This window comes from Symphalangus syndactylus, chromosome 17, assembly GCF_028878055.3.
Source record: "Symphalangus syndactylus isolate Jambi chromosome 17, NHGRI_mSymSyn1-v2.1_pri, whole genome shotgun sequence".
NCBI classification, from domain to species: domain Eukaryota; kingdom Metazoa; phylum Chordata; class Mammalia; order Primates; family Hylobatidae; genus Symphalangus; species Symphalangus syndactylus.
This window is the reverse complement of record NC_072439.2, coordinates 93,244,622-93,269,347: the sequence shown is the minus strand read 5'-3', so window position 1 is coordinate 93,269,347 and position 24,726 is coordinate 93,244,622. Positions and strand designations below refer to the sequence as shown.

The 24,726-nt window shown below is 35.9% G+C and overlaps 1 long non-coding RNA gene across 1 annotated transcript in view; it reads right to left on the bottom strand.

Moving 5' to 3' along the window:
* LOC134733177 (uncharacterized) overlaps nt 1-23,271 on the bottom strand; it is a 594,472-nt gene extending 571,201 nt beyond the window's left edge. The window contains exons 1-6 of the long non-coding RNA XR_010116696.1: nt 23,132-23,271; nt 13,141-13,178; nt 9,478-9,651; nt 8,607-8,727; nt 7,860-7,954; nt 6,233-6,309 (exon numbers count right to left, since the gene is read on the bottom strand). This is a non-coding gene — a long non-coding RNA (uncharacterized lncRNA). The remainder of the gene's footprint in view (nt 1-6,232; nt 6,310-7,859; nt 7,955-8,606; nt 8,728-9,477; nt 9,652-13,140; nt 13,179-23,131) is intronic.
* Nucleotides 23,272-24,726: the final 1,455 nt, after the last annotated feature.

Below are 24,726 nucleotides of genomic sequence, written 5' to 3'. Positions count from 1 at the left end.
ATAAAATTGAAACCAGAAAAAAATCAAAAGGCCAGCTAGTAATAACATATGGTGAAGAGAAAAAATTTCTTTCTTAGTTCATTTAGTTTTTTTGTTTGTTTGTTTTTGATTTTTAGGATGTATCTTTAAAACTAAACTGCACATGATTGGTTAGGTATCAATATGGGGATCTCCCCCACTATGCTTTGGATTCCTGGTACTCTCTTATTTGTTAATGTCATTAGCACATCACTTATTTTCATATGGTTTTAGAGATATGTGGTTATTCTGGGTATTTCATGGTGTTAATTTACTAAGATTTGGAAATATAGGGAATAAATTCCATTATCTTAGAATACAGCTAAAACTCAAAATAAAACATCTTTTATTTTGGAACTGTAATGACCCTAAGTACGTCTAAATTAATTATAATCTAGCACAAAAATGAATCTTAGCAAGGTACTGACTGGCTAAGAAGATGGTACATCTGACTTGAGAAATAAATAAAGGAGGCAAGCCATACTTAAAACAGGGAAGAGACTATCCCAGACAAAGTTAACAATAAGGGAGAAGATTCTGAAACCAAACCAAGCCTGGAATTTCCAATGGATAGAAAAAAGTCCAGTGTGTCTGAAGCCAGAGAAGATGAAAGAAACAATGAAAGAGGAGCTGGAAAAGACGGCAGAAACAAGATCAGGCTTGCTTTGGAGGTCATGAAGAAAAGATTCTATTTACAATGGGAATTCATTGGAGTGTTTTAATTAAGAGAGTAACAGATCCAATTTACATTTTAAAAAGTTTACACCGATGTCTCTAGATAATGAAAGTAGGAGTTCAGGGATTGAAGCAAGGACACCACTTAAACAACTTCAACCATTCCAGAGAAGGAATAATTGGAGTCTTGGGCTGGAGTATTGGAGATGATAGAAAGTGTTCATAGTTGGGATACAGAGTAGAAGAACAACAGATTTGGGTATAAATAAGCACAGAGTTTATGTCACTGAATTTATATTCAATTAGTCTACGTTGTGTAGAATTTATTTTTAAAATCTCAAAGAATAATCGGTGATATTTTTAACAATGATTAAATGAATAAAGCTAAAAACTGGAATTTCTCTGTTTGGTACACAACGGTGTTTAGAACCAGGCTATTAAGCCATTTAATTTAATTTAATTTAATTTAATTTAATTTTTTGAGACAGGGTCTTACTCTGTCGCCCGGGCTGGAGTGCAGTGGCACAGTCACGGCTCACTGCAGCCTTGACTTCCCAGGCTCAGGTGATTCTCTCACCTCAGCCCCAAGTAGCTGGGACTATAGGCGTGTGCCACCATGCCCAGCTAATTTTTATATTATTTGTAGGGTCAGGGTTTTGCCATGTTGCCCAGGCTGGAATAAATCCATTTTAATTCCTAAAAGGACATTGATAATATACCATTTATACCAAACACAATTGTTTATTCACATGATTTATTTTTTATAAAACTTCTGAATATCTTACTGTGTCATTTATCTGCTCTTAAACTCATTGAATTATGTTATTTTAGCAGAGGTTTTATTTAAGGAACGTGTCATATACAAAAATTTCAAGAAAAATAGATAATTATGCAAAGAAATGTTAAAGAGTTAATTTCCGATGTACATGAGTTTAGGTTTTTCTGTACATTAGTAAAATATAACTGAACCATTTGATAGTAAACATGGCCAATACTTCCAAGCCTAATTTCAACTAGAGAAATGCCTATTTGGTTGGAATTGTGTGAACAGTTTACATTTTCTGCTAAAGTATGTTCAAATTCAAGTAGTGTTTGTATAATGAGATAGTCCACCCTAAGCACTAATAATGGTTTGCTGCATGATCATCATAATAACAATGTGTTGTAATTGATCACACCTGCCATTGACGGAACTCTAAGAATTTCACAAACAGCCCCTCATTAATCTATTCACATAGCTCCTTTCCCCTTGAAAGCTTCTAAGCAATTTAAGAAATTATGCAGCAACCATGGGAAAGAGATTTTGGGACATTCAGTGAAAAAGACAGGACTGAAACAGGGTTTCAGGGTTGCAAAGATGTAAATTCCATGTGAAACAATCTGGAGAACTGACACAATTATATATATATATAATCAATTTCTTTTTTTTTTTTTAAATGGGAAACACTCTAAAATATTTAGATCAAGTTCTTCATTTTAAAAATTGAGCATCTCTGTCCATTTTCTTATTCATCTGTTTTCCCTGGCAGTTTGGAGCTTACTGAAGACCTGGGGTTCTGTCACGCTAAAACAAATTATGTATTGCACCAGTACTATATAATTATAGCTAAAGATTGCTTCCCATGAAACCAAATTTGATGTGATGTTCATGTACAATATACTTGGTATTCTAAAAAATTCTGAAATATTATTTATACTGTTTAATAATAAAGCATAAAGTATACTCTGAATATCTTAAATAGGTATATGTTCTTGATTGGCATAAAATGTTAGACCAGTTAGAATGTTAGTAATTGTTCTTTAATTTTATAATCTCTTTATAGATCTATTTATATCATTAGATTATTGATTTTATAAGCACTTACAGAAGACCCTCATTTGATAGCTGTTATATAATTTCCCCAAAATGCTAAACCATAAGCAAATATTTTTTATAGATAATAAATAACTCTGAAAAATATTCTGCTGATAAAATGAGTCAACATTCACCTGAATTTAAGGAACTGAAAAGTTTTAGAAAGATAATAAAGAGATAATTTATATTTACAAATATTAATTCCCACGACAAAAAGATATTTCACTTTACAAAAACATTCACATTAGGATTTGTATAGACATCACTTTAGATATCCCTGTGTAAACTGTATATTTTATGTTAAAATATTATTTAAAGCTCATATGATGGAAAATTGTTTATACTGGGAAAATATTTAGATTCTTAAAAGGTAATAGGTTCGGATGTGGTTGAGAAGCTGCAAAGTTTCATGAGAATGTAGTAGCAAGCAGACACACCCAATTAATTATGTAAATGTTAAATCAAGCATTCATCTATAGGTGAAATAGGCTAGTCAAGATAAAACGTCTTCTTAATTAGAAAATGGCAGTCATATTTGCAAGTGGCCTATATAGATATAAATCTCCTGAATGAATGGAATCCTGATTCCACCTAATTGGATTGAAAAATAATGTCACTTAAACCTGTCTCAGCTTAAGCACAAACCATGCCTTCCCTATTTTTAATGAAAATCAGAATTACCTGCAGAAGAAAGACTAAAAAATGACTCAGGCCGGGCACGGTGGCTCACGCCTGTAATCCCAGCACTTTGGCAGGCCGAAGCGGGTGGATCACGAGGTCAGGAGATCGAGACCATCCTGGCTAACACGGTGAAACCCCGTCTCTACTAAAAATACAAAAAATTAGCCGGGCATGGTGGCGGGCGCCTGTAGTCCCAGCTACTCGGGAGACTGAGGCAGGAGAATGGCGGGAACCCAGGAAGCGGAGCTTGCAGTGAGCCGAGATCGCGCCACTGCACTCCAGTCTGGGAGACAGAGCGAGACTCCGTCTCAAAAAATAAAAATAAAAAAAAGACTCAAAACTTAGTAATTATTGGTCCTGGCTAGAAACCTGGGGATGTTTGATCCCAGTGAATTTTAATTGTAGAACGAATATTACAACAAACACCTATGTAGACACTGTCTCTTAAAATTCAGCCACTTTATCATTACGTTATCAAAAAATAATTTTTAAGTGATACATAATATATAGGTGGGGTTGAAGCCTCTCATGCTCATCTGGCATTCCATGACCCATCAGAAAAGATACTAAATATGCTTAATTTTGCATTTTTCAATACCATTCATGGCTGCATATATTTACGTCCTATATTTGCCTTTATTGAGTTGGAACATTATTTTTCTTATACTTTAGGCTTTATATAAGTGCTACATCCTATACATATTTTTCTGCAAGTTACTTTTTGCCATGATCTTACATTCTTTAATATTTGTCTTTGTTGATATGTGTAAATATAGCTGATTCATTTAAAGTACCCTGTAGTATATCATATTATGGGTATATTATAATTTATTCATCTATTCACTTAATGAATATTCAGATTTTCTTCTATCATAATATAGCAATGTTCTCTTCTGTTTATGTCTTTTTAATCACGTGCATGTTTCTCTGAAAATTGTTTTCACATCTTTAATTTTACTGGATATTATCAAATTGATCTAATTGTATTTACTAATATCTGCTCCATCAAAGAATAATCATTAGTGGTTTCATTCATAACTGTACATATTATTTCCAGGTGTTTAATTTTTGTATCATATTGGTGATGCATTATTTTATAAAATATAAATGATCCTATTTCCTAGGAAGCATAAGCAACTTTCAGTGTTACCTGACCATTTGTCTCCATTTTGTGCTGCTATAACAGAACACCACAGACTGGGTAATTTATAACAAACAAACAGAAAATTACTGGCTTATGTTTTTGGTAGCTGGAAAATCAAAGATCGAGGGGCTGGAATCTGGTGAGGGTCTTCTTGCTGTGTCATCCCATGGCAGAAGAGCAAAGAAAGGGCAAGAATGAAAGAGAGAGAGAGAGACAAAATGGTGCCAAATCTGTCTTTTTATGAAAAACCCAATAACAAGATAACAAGCCCATTCTCATGATAATGACAATCCATTCAAAAGGGCAGAGCTGATATGGTTTGGCTGTGTCCCCACCCAAATCTCATCTTGAATTGTAATCCCCATAATCCCCATGTGTCAAGGGAGGGACCCAGTGGGAGGTGATTGGATCATGGGGGCAGCTTTCCCCGTGCTGTTCTCATGATAGGGAGTGAGTTCTCACTATCTTCTCTCGATGGTTTCATAAGTTTTTGACAGTTCTGGATGGTTTTATAAGTGTTTGACAGTTCTTGATGGTTTTATAAGTGTTTGACAGTTCCTTTTACACACACTCTTCTCTCTTTCCTAACAATATACCTGCTTCCCCTTCCTCTGTGATTGTAAGTTTCCTGAGGCCTCCCCAGCCATGTGGAGCTGTGGATCAATTAAACCTCTTCCTTTATAAATTACCCAGTCTTGGGTATTTCTTTATAACAGTGTGAAAACAGACTAATACACAAGAGCCTTCATAGCCTTATCACTGCTTAAATGTCCCATCTCCCAACAATGCTGCACTGGGGAATCAACCTTCTAGCACATAAACTTTGGGCGACACATTCAAACCATAGCACCATTTATTTATCATCTGATAAGAACCTTACCCATTTTCTTTGAGATTGTTTTTAAATCTTAAAGATGTTTTAGTTAAGGATATGAATAATCACATCACAAAGACAGATAATTAAATAGTCAAGTAACAAGTCAAAAAAATGTTCATTCTAAAGAATGATCCAGGATATAAAACCCATATTCTTGGTATTTGGTATGACTGTCTGTTTGGGTTTATTCCCGATTACATATATTATTGTTAAATTTTTGTCTTTTACTTAATCTAAAGGAAATTATTTCCTGTTTACTTAGCAGAAGCATCATTTAATTTTCATAAAGCCCTAAAAGTTAAGAATAATTAATATGAAATTTCATTGACTTAAACCTGGAAAAGTCCATCAACAGGCTCAAATTCACCCAGCCAGAAATGAAAAATGTCAGGTTTGAAACTGAGGGGTATGGTTCTATGCCATTATTTGTTTAACCACTCCACTATCTTTTCTCTCTAAATGAACTGTGGCAAAGATTTTCTTCTTTTCTAATCCTAGTACCTCTTATTTCTTTATCTTTTCCTTCCAGACTTTTAAGAAGATGATATAATGTTAAGAAGCGCTGGTATTAAGAATATTAAGAAATTTTTATCTATTCCTACCTTTAAATGAAACACAATTAACATATCAGTTTTAGGAATAACATTTGTTTTTAAATGATAGAGTAGCTCTATAGCATAGTGATTAAAGAGAGTAGGACTAGAGCTAAGATACATAAAATGCAAATCCAAGTGATATGGTTTGGCTGTGTCCCCACCCAAATCTCACCTTGACTTGTAATAATCCCCACATGTCAAGGGCAGGGCCAGGTGGAGATAACTGAATCATGGGGGTGGTTTTCCCCATAATGTTTTCCTGGTAGTGAATAAGCCTCACAAGATCTGATGGTTTTATCAATGGGAGTCCCCTGCACAAGCTCTCTTGCCTGCCACAATAGGAGCAGATACGATAGGAAGAATCAGGCTGTTACCCAGGCACTTACCCACCCTCCATCCATTGACAAGGATAAGGTTTTCATTTCCACATTGTGTGCTCTGGCCTGGGTTTTATTAGCTCCCCCTGTAAAATAAAGGGGATGAAGTACATAATTTATGGATCTTCCTAAAACAACATGTAGATAGCAACTGATAAATGAAAGAGGTAGAATAACAAGTCAGAAAGAAAAGAGTTTTGTAATCAAATACTGATCTGAATCAACTGACTCCCCCTAAGAAAAAGGAAATAATATTTGCTATTTTACACTGTATACAACATAAATTTCAAAGTAAAATCTTGAAAAATAAAGCCTTAAAATTTTAGAGGAAAATAGTTTCTATTACCTTAGTATAGAAAAATAAATTTAAAAACCGGAATTGGAAAGTACAAAACTTAAAGAAAAAGATAATTAGAATTGACTATCTTAACATTACATATATGAAATACTAAAATATCAATATATAAACATTAAATACAATTAAAATATATAAAATGTTCATACATAAATTTACTAATAGCTATCCATAACATATATATAAATTATATAGATATCTACAAAACAAAGTGAAAAACATGTCAGTGATGAGCAGAATATACTAGTATCAGTAAGTTAAAGACAAAAAAAGGAATGCAGAATGGGAGATTTTTGGTAGACTTTAAAAGACAACTAGAATTTTCCACATAAAAATTATTTTAGGCCAGGCACATTGGCTCATACCTATAAATCTTAGCACTTTGGGAGGCTGAGGCAGGAGGATCTCTTGAGCACAGGAGTTTGAGACCAGCCTGGGCAACATGGTGAAACCCCATCTCTACAAAAAAAAAAAAAGAATAGCCAGACATGGTGGTGCACACCCATAGTCCTGGCTGCTTGAGAGGCTGAGGTGAGAGGATCACCTGAGCCCAGAAGGTCGAGGCTGCAGTGAGCCATTATCAAGCCACTGCACTCCAGCCTGGGCAACGGAGTGAGACCTTGTCTCAAAATTATACATATGTTCTTTAAAATTCAAGATGATAAGCACTCATTCTGTTTAATTCCCTTCTGGGGTAATAAAAACATATTAGAACTAGATGGAGGTGGTTGTTGGACAATATTGTGAATGTACTAAATGCCATTGAACTGTTAACATTAAAACGGTAATTTTTTGTTATATAACTTTTACCTTAATAAAATCAAAGACATTAGGTAAAAATAATCTTGTTAATTTGATCACAGAACTTAAAATTAAGTTATTATGGTTCTTTTAAATTAAATTATGTCATAAAAACAAAGAACAATTTGATATGTTTAAATATAGAATGTGGTTATTTTAATGTACTAAATATGGAATAAAAAGTTATGATTCTAAATTCCTGACAATATGAAGGACAAAAAAAGTTAGAAAACATCCTCTTTGCCAGATGTCTAGCACAGTAAGCCAAGGTGTTGCTTGATAAAATATTTTGCACACTGCAGAAAATGTTTTTGACTTTCATTGAAACTTATCAAACTGGCTTATTCATTCTCTGATGGCTGCATGTTCAAGGTGCAAAAATTATTCCCATTTTCTCTTCTTTTAATTCTTTCCCTTTCCTTTTAACATCAATTTACCAATTTACAATTCCTAAGCCACAAATAACTACACAGATATTACCATTATCTCATTTCTACTTCCTCCAGAGGACTAGCTGACACAGGAGTAAATCTGAGATCAGATTGTTCAGGATGAACTTCATTTAGAGAGTTGGTCTGGGAGTGGAAAAACACGATGGTTAGAACATGCTCTCAAGGTGCCAGACTCCCTGGCTTTAAATCACAGCTGGTAATTGATGTGGACTCCCCACATCAACTGTGTGACCTTGGAGAGGTGACTTAAATCCCATGCACATTAGTTGCCTGAATTGTAAAATAAAAATGAGGATAGTAATGGTACCTACCTCCAAGGCTATTAAAAAAAAAGAGTTAATATAGAACATTTAGAATAGTTTCTGTCACATGGTAAGAGCACAGTAAATTTTAGCTATTGTTATGATCATCATTAGTAGTACAGCTTGAAAGCAAAGTTTGCTTCCCATTAGGGCATCAAATCCTGCTCCTATGGAGTCTAATGGTTTTTGAATTATGAATCAATGAGTATTCAAGAGAAGAAACTGCAGCACTAGGAGTCACACACCAACACTCACTCTTTGATTGACTGTAAGTATTTGATGGTATACAATTGTGGGAGCTGATTAAAAATACATGTAAGGCTGCTGTCCTTGTGTCTGGTACTGAGGCTGAGCTCAGAAAGGGAAATGAAGCAGCAATAATATGCTTGTTACATGCAGGGGGGCAGGGGGGTTATAGAGGGGTCCTATGCACTGTTGCAACTTGCTCACATTGTCACTGGTAGCTGACTTACCTGGTTAGTGTGGCAGTAGACAGGACTATTGCTACTGAGGTTTCAACCAGATTCTGTTTTAGTTATTTTGATTTTTGTCACAAATGCCATTTACCACTGTGATGAAGGACTCCAGCATTTCCTGCAGGATAACCAAATCATTCAAGTTGGAGGCTTGAACATATTGAAAGATCAATGTGAGTCTCAGTTCATCAGGGATCCAGACATTGATTATGGGTTTGTCCTCACTCTCACTGCTTTATACCCATCTTACATATCTGACTGCCTGTTGAGTCAGTAGACCTTTCAAAATTCATGTAGAACTCCCTTTGTTCCAAGTTTCTTCCAGTAACTTGGAACTCTTCAGTGAAGGGAATTCTTAGAAATGTAGCCCCAGATTTGCTATTGAGAGAATACAAACCCATCACAGTCCACCCCTTTCTAAGCTAGCTTCCAATCACACCTCTTTTAGCCATACTGAACTTTTAAATAAAGACAGTAGCGAACCCATACTTTCACCTAACATAATGCAGCTATCCCTCACAAAACCAGAAACATGCTAGCCCTCTCCCCAAAAGAGTACACAAATTTTCTTCATCTATTTTGGACTGATGTTCATTTCTCTTCTAGTTGAGTCACCTTCCCCTTTTGATATTCTGAAATGTAAATACTAAAATATGAAATTGACTGCTATTAATACACTGTATTGTAGACAGTAAGGAAATGGGAGAAGTGAGGATAAAAAATTGCTACTACATACACAAATCTATTCATATCAAAGTAAGGAAAGTTTTGCATGACCAATGCAGTGTTCATTTCTACAACTGGTCATATCAACTTAATTAGGATTTATAACTACCATTTTCCACCAGCCACTCTATAACCCCTGTACCTTCAGCAAATACCTCAGCTGGTTATGGTTTCTTGCTGTATAGGATGTCCCACATCATCATTCTCGAAGGATCTGGACCATTATCAGGTCTGCTTACTTCAGGCCATTGTAATTTTTTTAATCGACTTTAATCTTGGGATATGTGAGTACTGGGAGGCATTCCACAGGATCTCCCTAGATTATTACAGAAACATTTTTCCCATGATTTTGTATTATATTTTCTGTATGTATTATATTAAATACATACATGTTTGTATTTACATATATATCAAACAGGGTATTTAGTATAGACGTTTGACCTAATGCCATTGTGTGAGCTGTTTATTTAGTCTCTGTGAAGCTAGTATATACAACCTGAATTCCACAGACCAGTAAGTATAAAAAGGAACGTGGGTATGAAGTTGGTAAAAGCTAAGACAAACTGGAACCCACAAACACAAGGTGGAACCCCTGAGGACAGAGAGGAACCCACATCAGTCTTTACCATCTGTAAGCCTCCAACTTTGATGCTGCAAGTGTTCTGCAAGACATGCTGATGCCTTTCAACAAGGAGCTAAAAATGTGCCTCCCTGGAAGTCAGATAAGTCAAATGAGGTTTCAGGTGAGCTACGTTAACTAGTAATTATGCATGGAAGGCAATTCTGGAAAACACACTTTTAGCCTACCTAAATTGGTGCAATATGGTACCATAATGTACTCCAAGTCAGGCAAGAAAACAAACAAACAAACAAACACTCTGTATTAGAATGCAAGAGGTTTCTAATCTTCCAGAATTCATCCCCAGTGGTGCTTTTGTTTGTTTTGTTTTTTCAAAATCAGAGATTAAGTTCTTACGTTAAAAATGAGAAACACTCTCCTAGAAGTTAATGTTCTACATTCTAGACTTGGCTTTGTAACTCAATAAGTTCGTGACATTCAGGAATTTACTTTTCTAAACTGAGACTTTGCCTCCCCACCTATAATTGGAACAAAGAACCCAGCCTCTTCTTATTCACTGATTTGTTGATATAAACAAATCAAATAATGGATGTTGAAATGTTCTGTAGCTTACAAAAAGTAATATACCAACTACGAATAGAATTATTAAATTTGTTTTTGCTTTTGTGAACAACAAAGACAAATGATGTCATCAACTACAGAGAATATAATTGATCTCGATTCCTTATGTGGCCTCAGCCCAGGTCCTTAATGACAGTTTTTTCAGCATTTCAACAAGCTGCCTGCTTTATGTGTGAGGCACTTTCTTTCCATGTGGCCAGCAGCAGGAAATGAAATCCATTACAGCCCCATGTAGGTGGTTAATTTGTTTGAACTGTCATTTAGCTAGATCTTCAGTATCTTCCTAATGATCTCCCTGGTGCAATGCAGTGCAAATCTTCCATGTTACTTGTCATCAAAGCAGCTGTTTTCAAAGATGCTATTTGCTTTTATTTTATGGATTAGTATCCTTTTTTACTTCAATGAAAAACACATTATTATACACAGGGCACTTGGCCAAGCGCTGGAGATGAAGTTTGGGGAGGGGGTGATTTATTTTTTTTTTTGAGACGGAGTCTCACTCTGTCACCCAGGCTGGAGTGCAATGGCATGATATCGGCTCACGGTAACCTCTAACTCCTGGGTTCAAGCAATTCTCCTGCCTCAGCCTCCCAAGCAGCTGAGATTACGGGTGTGTGCCACCATGTTCAGCTAATTTTTGTATTTTTTTTTTTTAGTGGAGATGAGGTTTCGCCATGTTGGCCAAGCTGGTCTCGAACTCCTGACCTCAAGTGATCCACCCACCTCGGCCTCCCAAAGTGCTGGGATTACAGGTGTGAGCCCCTGCACCTGGCCACAAATCATTTTTCTACCTATAAAAAACTCCACCTACTCTAAAAGAAAGACCACAAATAAGATGAGAGAGAGAAATTTCTATTGGAGTCAAAAGAATGGGAGTTTGTTTCAATTGAGGGCAATTAGAATATATCTTAAAGGAAGATACACTGGAACCAGGCCTCAAAGAATATTCCAGATTTCTTTAAGTAGAGAGGTGTATGTGCATTTCAGAGGTATGGCAGAGGGAAAACTAGAGAGAAAAGATTATGTCTGTAAGAAAAAGTTGTCATAAGCCTGGTGAGTATAAAGTTGAATAACATAAGAAAATGATTCGTGTATGTCCCAGATAGCAAAGGCCACCTAATCAGAACTTACCCCAGGAGCAAAAGTGAGCTATGTGAATGGGCTAGTGATACAATCAGAGAAGTGCTTAGAGGGTTGCTCTGTTTTTCTACTTATAAAAAAAATAAATCTGGACTAAGGGACCAAAGTCTTGGAAAATACTTGACTTATTTATGTATTAGTGCCTATATGAGGAAAAGATTCCATGAGGATAGAGATTTGGTTGAAAAAAAAGAAAGGATATGAAATGCAGGCAACAAAAAAATAAAGACATTGTGTTCTATCAGATCTCTGTCACTTAAAATTATTACCTTCTCTCCTTTGAAGTAAGACATTTTTTCTTCACACCCAAAAAATATGGTGACAGGATTATCTAACACAGCAACATATTTTGAAATAATACTACTGGAAAAAATCTTATAGACAATCATGGGAGAATTAGGATTCTGCAAATTCCCTAATGACCCTTCTCCCCATCATTTCAGCTCTCAAAGATTTGGAGGATCACTTTGGGATACAGAGGTAATAACTGAATGCCACTGTGCTGGGGGAATGGCTTCAGATTCTCCATGGGTGAGTTGAGCCATCAGCTCACCTCTACAGTCAACAATAAACATGGTGGCATATTTGAAAGTGGAATAATTCACATTCCTTCCCTAAAACACAACATACGAAGACGTACTCACTGATGTGCATCATCGACTTTTCTAACATCAGGTGAATGCAGCACAAGAGCTGGCCAAAGGCCAGCTGCCATTTTACCCCCATCACTTGCTTCTTCCATTACGTTTATCTTTTTAATTTTGCAAACATCCATGCTATATTAATTATATATGCTTCCATAATTTTGCACATGCCACATGCTTTTCTCTTTGCCTCAAGTACTGTAATCCTTCCTTCACCTTGTCTGAACAACTATTTTTCTTACTCAGAAATTCAAGAAAAAATATCACTTTATCTCTCTAACTTTAAATGTTTTGAGAAATATTTAATTATTCACTCTTTTATCTGTTAAAATTGTACCATGTGCATACCTCTAGTGTTACATTTAATCACACACTGAATTATTTCAGTTCATATATAGTATATCCCTCAGCATGTATATACTGTTTCATAGCCTGCATTTTATCCAATAACCTTTATCTAGCCATATTTTATTGCTCTATCCTTGATTATCCCTCACCATAACTTTCTTACCTACTTCTAGCTTATATTATTTTATAGTATACGAGGTCTTATAGATTACCTAAGTCATATTTGGTGCAAGATGAGGTATATATAAATGCATAAATGTGTGAATAAACAAAGCAATAATCTCTCCTCCCCTACTGGCCTGTTCAATCCTTGATGCATCCACTGCCTTTCTCAGTGGCATCTACAGATCAACTTTAGGCATTCTATATAACAAGTATGTTACAGATCTACATGCTAAAGACAAAGGGTAAAAAACTATCAGAGTCATTTTATGTTAATGTAAACTGACCGCCTCCTGCTTTAATCACTTACCTACATCCTGCTGATCTCATGGCTTCACCTTTTTGACACTAAAAGAGAGGGGAATAAAACTAAATTTCTTTACATCGAAATACATAGAACACTGAAGTTAGATAAAGGGTGATTTTTTTTTTAACTGACTGCTTGGCTTATCTAGGTTTTATTGTTAGCTTTTTATAACTCGTTCCTTGTGCAAATGTATTTGATGGACTAAACAGTATATACCTGTACAAATGTGCATGAGAACTTTAAGAATGGTGGTAGATTAGATATTCATCATAATGGTTTAGTCACATTGTGCATAACTTTAAAATAATTTTATAATAACAGTTAAAATAAAATAACTGTTTAATAGTCTAGTGAAGTTGATAATCTACAAATGAACATGTAATAGATATGTAACAATGATATGATAAAAAATAAATTAATGCAAGGGAATGGAGTGAGCTGTTGTGCTGCTGTAGATTTGTTGGTCAAGAAAAAGAGGTCTCCCTGAAGAGGTAACACAGGAGTAGGGGAACATCTGGGAGGCAGGCTTTCCTAGCAATGGGAAGGGAACTTTTATAATGCTGGACCAAAGATTCTCTACAATCTATCTCAACTCACTTGAATGGCAAAAATTGTCAAGATTTGGTTGACAATACAGATAGCCTCCTCAACTTGTCAGAATCTCAATGTTCCTGAAAGAAATTCCTGCTTTTTACTAGTTAGTTGTAGTTGTTATTGTTATTGTTTCTGTTAAATTAAAAGTCCCCAATGAGATATTTATTGAGATCAGTAATTTTATATTGTTTCTATGAGATTTGAAAATAGTAAATGCTTCTTTTTCGAAATCTTGTTTACTTAGTCAGTTGGCATCATTTTGAATGAGAAAACAAGACTAAAGTAAAAGTGTAAATAGAATGACATAACAAAGTATGAAAGAATCAAATGCAAGATGACGAAAAAGTTAGTGTTAGCCCCAAGCATTGATTACTGAAAGATTTGAATGAGCAAATGTTTAAATGAGAAGAGAAACCAGTGAGTGGAAGTCAGACTACGAGCTATATATGAGAATCAAGCCCCTCTGCCTGCCTCCAGACTCTGGCAAGCCTCATCTGTAACAATTGATTCTAAAGGGGTCAGTGCTGAATAAGGATTTATTGTTTTTGATGATGACTGTGAGGTTAAAGTAATGGAGAAATTGAAAGTTGCTTGCTTAATGGAAAAATATGTAGAATTGCAACTTAAAAAAAAACTGCCACCAAATTAGGACAAACTGGAAACAAAATCATTTCAGAGATTGATGACATGTCATTACAGGCTTGAAATATCCATCTTATTCCTTTAAATTCATATTTTTATCAACCACTTAGGCCAGTGACATAATAAAATCTATTAACCTCAGTTATTTTGTCCTCTAAGTAACACTGGATAGTGCAAGAACAATTTTAAAATTGAATGGATTTCTTTCTGCATTATAAGATATGCTGTTTGACCTTTCATGTTTTTAACAGAAATGCTTATTCTAAAAGTGGTTTGATACACTATTATATTGGCCATAAAATATTTCTTCCTGTAATGTCTCTTTTGTCCTTTCTTTCATATTAGCATCTATTTTATTCTTTTAGTTCAATGCCTGAGATCACTTCAATGGAGAAAGACTTCTAGATCATTTGTAAATTGAAATATTACACCCAGGACAAATGCATCAATAAGAAAAACATTTAAACGCTTGAAACATCTTCTTATTGATCTTTCCTAGGCTCCAGATACAGATATAAATAATAAGAGAGATAGGAAGGAAAAAGATTTTCAGCCAGAGGGAAAACCTTGCTGAAGGCCCAGTGAATACAGAGGACAGTGAGAAGAGAGTCCTGGCAGGCACAGCTCAGCTTCAAGGGAAGAGGAAGAGAGTGAGGAGGCGAGAGTGGGCAAGGGGCAGGCAGCAGGGGCTGCTGTCCTTTTGAACACTGTGAGCCTTCTGTATATGTCTTACCAACTTAATAATGTCATGGTCAAATAAATTGATATGGTTTGGCTGTGTCCCCACCCAAATCATATCTTGAATTGTACCTCCCACAATTCCCACATGTTGTGGGAGAAACCTGGTGGGAGGTGATTGAATCATGGGGTTGGGTCTTTCCCATGCTATTCTTGTGATAGTGAATGAGTCTCATGAGATCTGATGTTTTTAAAAATGAGAGGTTTCCCTGCACAAGCTCTCTGTTTGCCTGCTGCCATCCATGTTAGACATGACTTGCTTCTCCTTGCTTTCCACCATGATTGTGAGGCCTCCCCAGCCACGTGGAACTGTAAGTCCATTAAACCTCTTTTTTTCCCCCAGTCTCGGGAATGTCTTTATCAGCAGCATGAAAACAGACTAATATAGAAAATTGGTACCAGCAGAGTGGGGCAGTGCTGAGAAGATACCCAAAAATGTGGAAACGACTTTGGAACTCGGTAACAGGCAAAGGGGGGAACAGTTTGGAGGGCTCAGAAGAAAACAGGAAAATGTGGGACAGTTTGGAACTCCTTAGAGACTTGTTGAATGGCTTTGACCAATATGCTGATAATGATATGAATAATAAGGTCCAGGCTGAGCTGGTCTCAGATGGAGATGAGGAACTTGTTGGGAACTGGAGCAAATGTGACACTTGCTATGTTTTAGCAAAGTGACTGGTGGCATTTTGCCCCTGCCCTAGAGATCTGTGGAACTTCGAACTTGAGAGAGATGATTTAGGGCATCTGGTGGGAGAAATTTCTAATCTGCAAAGCATTCAAGACATGACTTGGGTGCTGTTAAAAGCATTCAGTTTTAAAAGGGAAACAACATAAAAGTCTGGAAAATTTGCAGCCTAACAATATGGTAGAAAAGAAAATCCCATTTCTTTTGGTTGTCCCCACCCATATCTCATTTTGAATTGTATCTCCCACAATTCCCAGGTGTCATGGGAGAAACCTAGTGGGAGGTGATTGAATCACAGGGGCGGGTCTTTCTCATGCTATTCTTGTGATAGTGAATGAGTCTCACGAGATCTGATGTTTTTAAAAATGAGAGTTTTCCCTGCACAAGCTCTCTCTCTTTGCCTGCTGCCATCCATGTAAGACATGACTTGCTCCTCCCTGCCTTCCGCCATGATTGTGAGGCCTCCCCTGCCTTGTGGAACTGTAAGTCCATTAAAACTCTTTTTCTTCCCAGCCTCGGGTATGTCTTTATAAGTAGTGTGAAACAGACTAATACAAAAGTGGATAACAGAAAATATGGTATATGTAAGGTGTAATGTTACTCAGCCTCACAAAAGAAGGAGATTCGGCCATGTGCAACAACATGGATGGACTCTAAGGACATTATGTTAAGTAAAATAAGCTAAACTTTAAAACTACAGTAAAATACTGTATGATCTTACCTACATGTGGAATCTAAAATAGTCAAACTCATAGAAGCAGAGAATGGAATAGTGATTGCCAGGGGCTGAGGGAAAGAGAAAAATGGACAGGTGACAGTTAAAGGGTACAAAGTGTCACTTATGCAAGGTAAGTTCTGAAGATCTACTCTACAGCATAATGCCTATAGCTAATGTTATGTTAATAATATACTTACAAGTTTCTGAAAAGGTAGATCTTATGTTAAGTGTTCTTAACACACACACACACACACACACACACACACACACAAATAATAGAAAGGGTGAGAAGGAACTTTGGGAGATTATGGATATGTCTAAGGCCTTGAGGGTGGTGATGGTTTTATGTATGTATACATATCCCCAAGCTCATTGAGTTGTATACAGTAAAGATGTACAGCTTTTTACCTGCCAATCATACCTCAATAAAGTGAGTAAATAAATTATTTTTATTAAAAAATAATGGTCATGGCATCATATTACCTTGAAATATAATTTTAAGTGTTTATTTTATGGGAAAATGAAGAATTTTTCTCTATCGCCTCTATATCTACACTAAAAGTTACTTCTGAAAGCAGGAGATCAAGTTATGGGCCTTGAAAGCAATCAAATGTTATAAGAAGGAGGGAAATCTGTTTCCAACTAGTTCAAGAAACAAATGCCAAAGCCCTGAACTAAGGCAAAGATGAAGGAGAAGACAAAAGTAAGACTGAAAAACCTTGGGTACATGTAGGTAAAAGCTTTAGAAAAAGCATCAGAAACTGAAGGTTCTACTAGGAGCAGGAAGGTCACATGTATCATGAGGGTGGCCTAGTGAACACATATCTCATCAAAACCTTCAGCTGATGGTTCCATTCAGAGACAGGGCAAAATAAGTCAGAAAACTAAGCTTTACTTAAAAACTCCCGATTTTTATAATGTTGACATTTAATTCAAATCAATTTAAAATATTAGGTAGCCAATTGAAATGGACCTGATGGTCACGTCTGACTGTTTTTGACCTCTGAGTTAAAGCCACAACTGAATTGCAAAGCTCTGCATAACTGTGAACTGACAGCTAACATGAGCTGTGCAGGTTAACATAAAGATAACTCAGGAAAATTCTTGAAAAAATTCCAGTATTTGGACTGACTGGCAGATAAAATTGTGTCCAATTAATTGGGTACATTAGATTAAGTCAATTCATAACAGTTATTTTGAAGGACTTTTTTATATGTAGAAAGATGTTCCTAGTGATTTCATACATACGAACACAGAAATAAATATCATTATTTATGTGCAAATATAGCCAGTATTAAATCTCATAATAGAACTAAATCAGGTGTATGCGTGTGTGTGTGTGTGTGTGTGTGTGTGTGTGTAGTGTATCTGTTATTAGGAGCATTGAATCAAAAGTTAGAATGCCTGTAATGGAGTAACAATTACACATTTAACAGCTATGGAATCCAAGTTATTTCACTTTTTAAATCGTGAATATACTCAATGAGGAGCAATAACCCCTATTACTGCCTAGCAGAATTACTGCAATAAGGATCAAGTTATATTACTGGTTAAAGTGTTTCATCAAATAACATAATGTTTTAAATAAGCCTCAACATTTAGAAAATTCACTCTTTTATTATTCAAATAATTTATTCTTGAAAAAAGTGGAAATGTAAGCCCTATAATAACTGGCAAAACTAATCAGCCGTATAGCAACAAACCACAGCAGATAGGACATTGCTATACAACCTAACCTTACCAACTTGTCGATGTGAAAGTTAACTGGCTGTGTTTGTTCACAGTATATATCAGTATCATTTGCTTACTGAAAGAAATAAACTAAAAGAATTCACTGATAGGGGCTTGGAACAGTTTTGTTTTATGTGATTCCGAAAGAACATCCTGCAAATCAGCTATCCTTTATGTGGGATTCTTAACCATAAAATACAGCCTGCAGTGATGCAATATTACATAATTATCCTAGTTGAATAACCTCCTTCTAAAAGCACAGTAAGGAGAAACTCAGCATGAATTTATATGATACTCATTATTCAATGGTGTCAAGTCTATGGTCAGCCATCTGTAGAATTTCTCTCTGTCATAACAGAGAGAAAGCTCTGTTAGCCTTGGGCATCATGGGAATTTGTCCCTCCACTCCTCACAGTTCATTGGGTGGGACACCATAATAACACTTAAAATTTTATCCACAGCTGTATAATTAATCGTTATTGATATAGGATCAGACTCCTGTATTTGCAAATTTCATGCTTTCACAACAAGGATTAAAATAGAATTACCAGTTGGGGAATGTCAAGAAAATTGGATATTTAATTCCATTAAGACTATCTTTAAACTGTCATGTGAGCTTGGACAATTTAACTCCTCACTTTAGTTTCCTTATCTATAAAATTAGAAAGTTAGACTAGGTGATCTCTAAGTCGCTATCAAATTATAATATCCTACCATTTATGTGGTTTATTAAATAATTCCATTTGGAATTGAAGAACAAAAGCTGATATCAAGTGTGTATCAGAGTTAGGTATATAGTAAACAATGAACAATTATTATTGTTCTTCTACTTTGGCTCATTGTTTTCTTCCAAATATTCTCAAATGATCACTGCTTAAATAATTTTACACCGTGTCTTAGGTAAGATGTCATTAAAAGTTTAAATGTACTCAGTCATTTTTCTTGATTGAGAAGGGGAAAAATAGTGCACATATTTTTGTCTTTCATTTAGTCTAGATAGGTTTGTGTATTAATTTCAGGGAGAAAAACAACCTTCAAAACCTGCAATGCATGTGTGAAAGTGTATCTCTTAGAACTACTTAAGGAAGTTTTCAGATAGCAAAGATCCTTGCAATGCCCATGTAGAAATGGGTAAACTCTGTAGAACTGGCTTAACAATACCAAAAACTGCAGAGTCAGGTAATAACTTGTGATGATCAACTGAAGTGATGTGATTTTTTATTTCATGTGGAACTTCTTCATAAACGATGTCTTAGAGGAAGGCATTGCTTAAAAATAACAAACACAAAGCCAGGCAAAGTGGCTCACTCCTGTAATCCCAGCACTTTGGGAGGACAAGGTGGGTGGATCACCTGAGGTCAGGAGTTCAAGACCAGCTTGGCCAACATGGTGAAACCCTATCTCAACTAAAAATACAAAAAAATTAGCTGGGCGTGGTGGCGGGCGCCTGTAATCCCAGCCATTTCGGGAGACTGAGGCAGGAGAATCACTTGAACCCGGGAGGCGGAGGTTGCAGTGAGCCAAGATCACATCACTGCACTCCAGCCTGGACAACAAGAGCGAAAAAACATCTCAAACAAAACAAAACAAAACAAAACAAAACAAAACAAAACCACCTTATTTGTATATATTTCACCTTATATGTATATATTTCACCATGTATGTATTTCCATATGGAGGAGAATAGGTTGTCAAACAACTTCATAATACATTATTACTCTATAAAACTAAAATTTATAGCCACATGATTCTACATCCTCCAAAAATAGTTAAGAAATTAAGCTTAAAATCCTACATATGTGATGGTTAAGATTGCGTATCAGCTACAATTATTGATTGAATATATTTTACCTTTTTAAAAGAGTCTGGTGGTTGGAGGAATATGAAATGTAAGACAGGTCCTGTCCCCTTCACGTGCCTGGGAAGACACAGCATTGCACATGCAAGTGTACTCACACACACATACATTTACACACACACACACACACTCACAGTCAGAGAACTACAAAGTACTCAACTGTAGGAAATGATCCATGCAGTAAGAAGTTAGAAAAGGAAAATACTGAAAGATAGTCACCAAGGAAATCTCCTAAAAAACTGGTAGGACTTGAACTAGAGCATGAAAGATGGCTAGGATTTGGAAAGGCAGAAAAGAGAGTGGTAGGAAATTCTCAGGAAATACAAGAAGGCTATGCCTTGACCATCTGGGGACCAGCCTTCACAAGGAGTTAGGAAGGACAGGAACCATCAGGAAAATTGTTTCTAAAGTTTTAAAGATAAAATATAGTAATGCCATGAAAAATGAACTAACTCCGAAAAACAGGTAAGGACCAGGAGGTCAGTTAGGAGGCTCTTAAAAAAATTGCAGCACAAAGTGAAGAGGGTCCAAAATGAGACTAGAGAAAACTGGCAAAACATAGCATTTAAATGCAGAAGTGCTATATGGAGTAAAGTAGCAGTTTACGTACAAAGGTACATACCTATATTCCAAGGCATGTGCCTCATGACTGAGGGAAAAGAAGCATTATAAAGAGAAATAAAGTCTTTAGGAAAAAGAACCAAATTGGGATAGATGTGGAGATAGAAGAAATAAAAACATTATAAGCTAAAAGTTTGAATCTTAATGTAGCAAATATAGAAATGGAGTACAGAACTAAATTTGGATATGATGAATGTATTTGGAAACTATCAATGTGGAACCATAAAAGTAGATATATTCTATCTGAAAATAAATATAATGGTGGTTTGTAATACTTTTAAAGTTGCAGACATTTGGAGAATACAACAAAAATTATAAATCTTCTCCCAAAGTAAAATGAATGTTTATACTGACATTTACATAATTTTGTACATATTTTCAGAAAGCATGTGGGCCCCATTTACCTTACCTAAATCCCAGGATGGCAAGGCTAATTTTGAATAACCGAAAGTATGAGGGAATGACAGTTGAAAAAAAGATAATATCTACTATGTATTTGGTATTTATTATATGTCAGAATTGTTTTAATATCTTACACATGACATTTTTATAAAGTATTTATTTTGATCTCCATAATAATCAATGAGGTAGGAATTCTTTTCTTCTTTTGCAGAAAAAAATTCACAAATAGCAGAAAGAAAAGAAGTGAATTGATTGTTCCTATATCTTGCCTTTAAACATGTTCAGCCTTGTTAGAAATTATTATGATATTCCTTAAAATGATAAGAAAGATTTTATTCAAGACTATTGCAATAGAGAAGAGACCATTGAAACACAGCAAAGAGAAGAGACTATTGAAACACAGCAAAGAGATTGAACTCAACTCCAAATACAGCAAACACCACTGGGGATTTATAACCAACAAGCATAATAAGAAGTCAAGGATAAAAAATTACTAAGAAAAACTTGATCAAATATCAAGGGCAGGCAGGGATTCTTGTTAAGGCAGGACAATGTAATCAAATATCTAGAGTGGAAGCATTCTTATTAACAAGACTCTTAGCTAAAACTGGGTACAGCAGGCCAACAGCAGGTCCCAAATATGAGGCATAGTCAAAAAGAGACAGCTCAAAAAAGCTTGACTAAAGTTTGGAGGGAGCCTTTGTTACCCTCTTTACTTTGCATTCATCTCTTAAAAATATTTATTGAGTTCTAATTATATGACAAGCACTGTGTTCAGTATCCTGAGATCAGTTATACAGGTCTGTCCCTGTACTTTTGGAGTCTGGATAATTGCTACTCCTTCTTCATGTTTCAGCTTAGAGATCCACTCCCTTGTGAAGACCTCCCTGAGTTCACCTCACCTTGATCTACGTCTGCCGTCATAGGCTTACCTCTCTAGGCTGTAACCTCCTATTTACTTGTCTATGTAACCTTTTATACTACAAGTTCTATGAGATTATGGGCTATGACATCCTTGTTCCCTCATCCCCAGTAAACTAGCACTAACACTGCCCAAGTAGTAACTCAGTAAATATTTGACAAAATTTGTAGAATAGAGATAATAAAAGTCAGAAGCCAACAAGTGATGCCAAATGCTAACCAAGAAAGAAGCCAAGGATGCATCGTTTCTTAGATACAAGGAATTTAGGAAAAGCCAAATGAGTAAGGAATTGAAAAGATGCTATCAAAAGGAGGACTCTAAGACCCTTTTGAGCTACCCAAGATTTAATGTTCTCAGTGGGCCAAACAGCAAACAGTATGAGATTTCAGATACAATTCATTAGAGCACAGAATATGGACTTGATCCCGTGGCAAATGACTCTTGACCCTGGAAGAAACTATAATACTTCTAGCTGATAGAAGCTCCCATAGGTCAGTTTAAGTCATGGTTTAGTACATTTCTTTCTGTGGACCTCATTTTCACCATTAGCAAAATGTGGGCCTGGGGGTCAGGGGCAAAGAGTGGGATGCCTGAATACACAGGGCAATACATATGAGTGATAATTCTAAGAGGCTGTGACTCCATGGCCTACAAGTGTGTTTTTGAGAGAGTAGATGGTTATCAAAGAAGTTCATTAAACAGATGATGACATATGGGTCATGGTAAATAGGCCGTCTAATTAATGGTATATCATATTGCTCTTTGTTCAGTCAATTCCAGGCACAACTATTATTTCTTATTTTTAACTGAATATCAAATTATAAAGGAGCTTTGAATCAGTAAGAATAGTTTTTGTTTTTTTTTTACTGAACAGCAGTGGACCCTGAAGATCAGAGTGGACTCTGAAGATGAACTGCCTGGACTTGAGTCTGAGCTCTGTCATCTGTAAATTAAGTGGCTATAGGCAAGTACTTAAACTTTCCATATTCTAATCTCCTCATGAGATAAATGGGAATGACAATATCCTCCTCATGCAGTTTTTATAAATATCACAAACACATTCCTGTGAAGGGTGAGTGTTACCTGGGACATAATAAAAGTTCCACAATTGCAGGCCGGGCGCAGTGGCTCACGCCTATAATCCCAGCACTTTGGGAGACCGAGGCAGGTGGATCATGAGGTCAGGAGTTTGAGATCAGCCTGGCCGATATGGTGAAACCTCATCTCTACTAAAAAAAAAAAGAAAATACAGAAATTAGCCAGGCGTGGTGGCATGTGCCTGTAGTCCCAGCTACTCGGGAGCCTGAGGCAGGAGAATTGCTGGAACCTGGGGGAAAAAAAAAAAGCTCCACAATTGGTTGACATTACTAAAGACGAAGAAAACCAAAATGGTTGCATAATAAGTGTCACACACAATGTCAGGCCTTTTTACATAAATTATATTGTCCAATTCCAGCTATTACAAAAATTATAGATCAGAAGTCTAACATTCAAGCCTTTTCTCATATCTCTATGTCTGAGTATATCAATGAATCAAGTCATCTGAATATGTGAGACTGCACTCGGTATCGCCTCAATTCTGGGTGTCATATGAATCTTATGATTAGTACTATGAGAAAAGGACCAGGTTAAAAACAAAAGAAATTCAGAAGTCTGTTCATCACGAATCTGTATGGTGTTTGCCATGTTTTGTTTTGTTTATCTCTAAATTCAATACCATGGGTGACTTTGTTATACCTAATTAACCTAGTTGAAATGACAGCTCAGCACACAATCATATTATGAAGATCAAGAACGTGCTTTTATTCTGCTTAGTATCTCTGAGAGACCAGAATGATGTCTCAATGTTAAACAGTTTTAATGTTTGCTGTTAATAATTCTGATTCCTGATGGATTTCCTATTTAGTCTAAGTTCATAAACAACTTAAGACTTTCTATTTCTAACCTATCTATTCAGCACAAAAAGCACAAATTTAATCTTGTTAACTCATGTCTGCATAATGACTTTCACTTTTTACTAATAATGACACAATGATAATTTATACCCCTACAAATAAAACCATCTTGAGTGGTATAAAAAATAAAGTAAGGCTGGATCAGGATGGAAATTTTTTTCAACTTTTCTCCCATCTCTGGTTTCCTCCCAAATGATCATTTCATGTTAAGGATTGTTCATCAAATCTCAAACAAACAGAGTTTTAAGTACCAGTATCAAGCACCTGCACACTTGAGAGCAATGATTACAGGGGGAAAAAAAGGATTGAACAACATCAGTGTTATTTATCATCACTCCTAAGGTACTGAATATAATGTTGCCTTAATTGTTGACATTTCTATTGCACATTTAAGCTTGCAATAAAGGGATGATATATATTATGTCCTTACACAACCCTATACATAGTTGCCATTTTTCCCCATTTGATATGCCTTGAAACTGAGATGCACAAAAGTGTGTCAATAATAGAATGAGGGCCAAATCCTCTGAGTTCCCTCCCATCTCACCACCATCCCCGCTGCCTGATCGTGTTCTCCTAATTCAAATACCACTTTCTTTCCACTAGTCTACAGTGATTTTATAGTTATTTTCTGGGTTTCCAGGGAGAATATCTGTAGACGCGTATTCACAATGCAGACCTGTAAAGCATCGCTGAACTCAAGTGCACTGACTTTCAACAAAA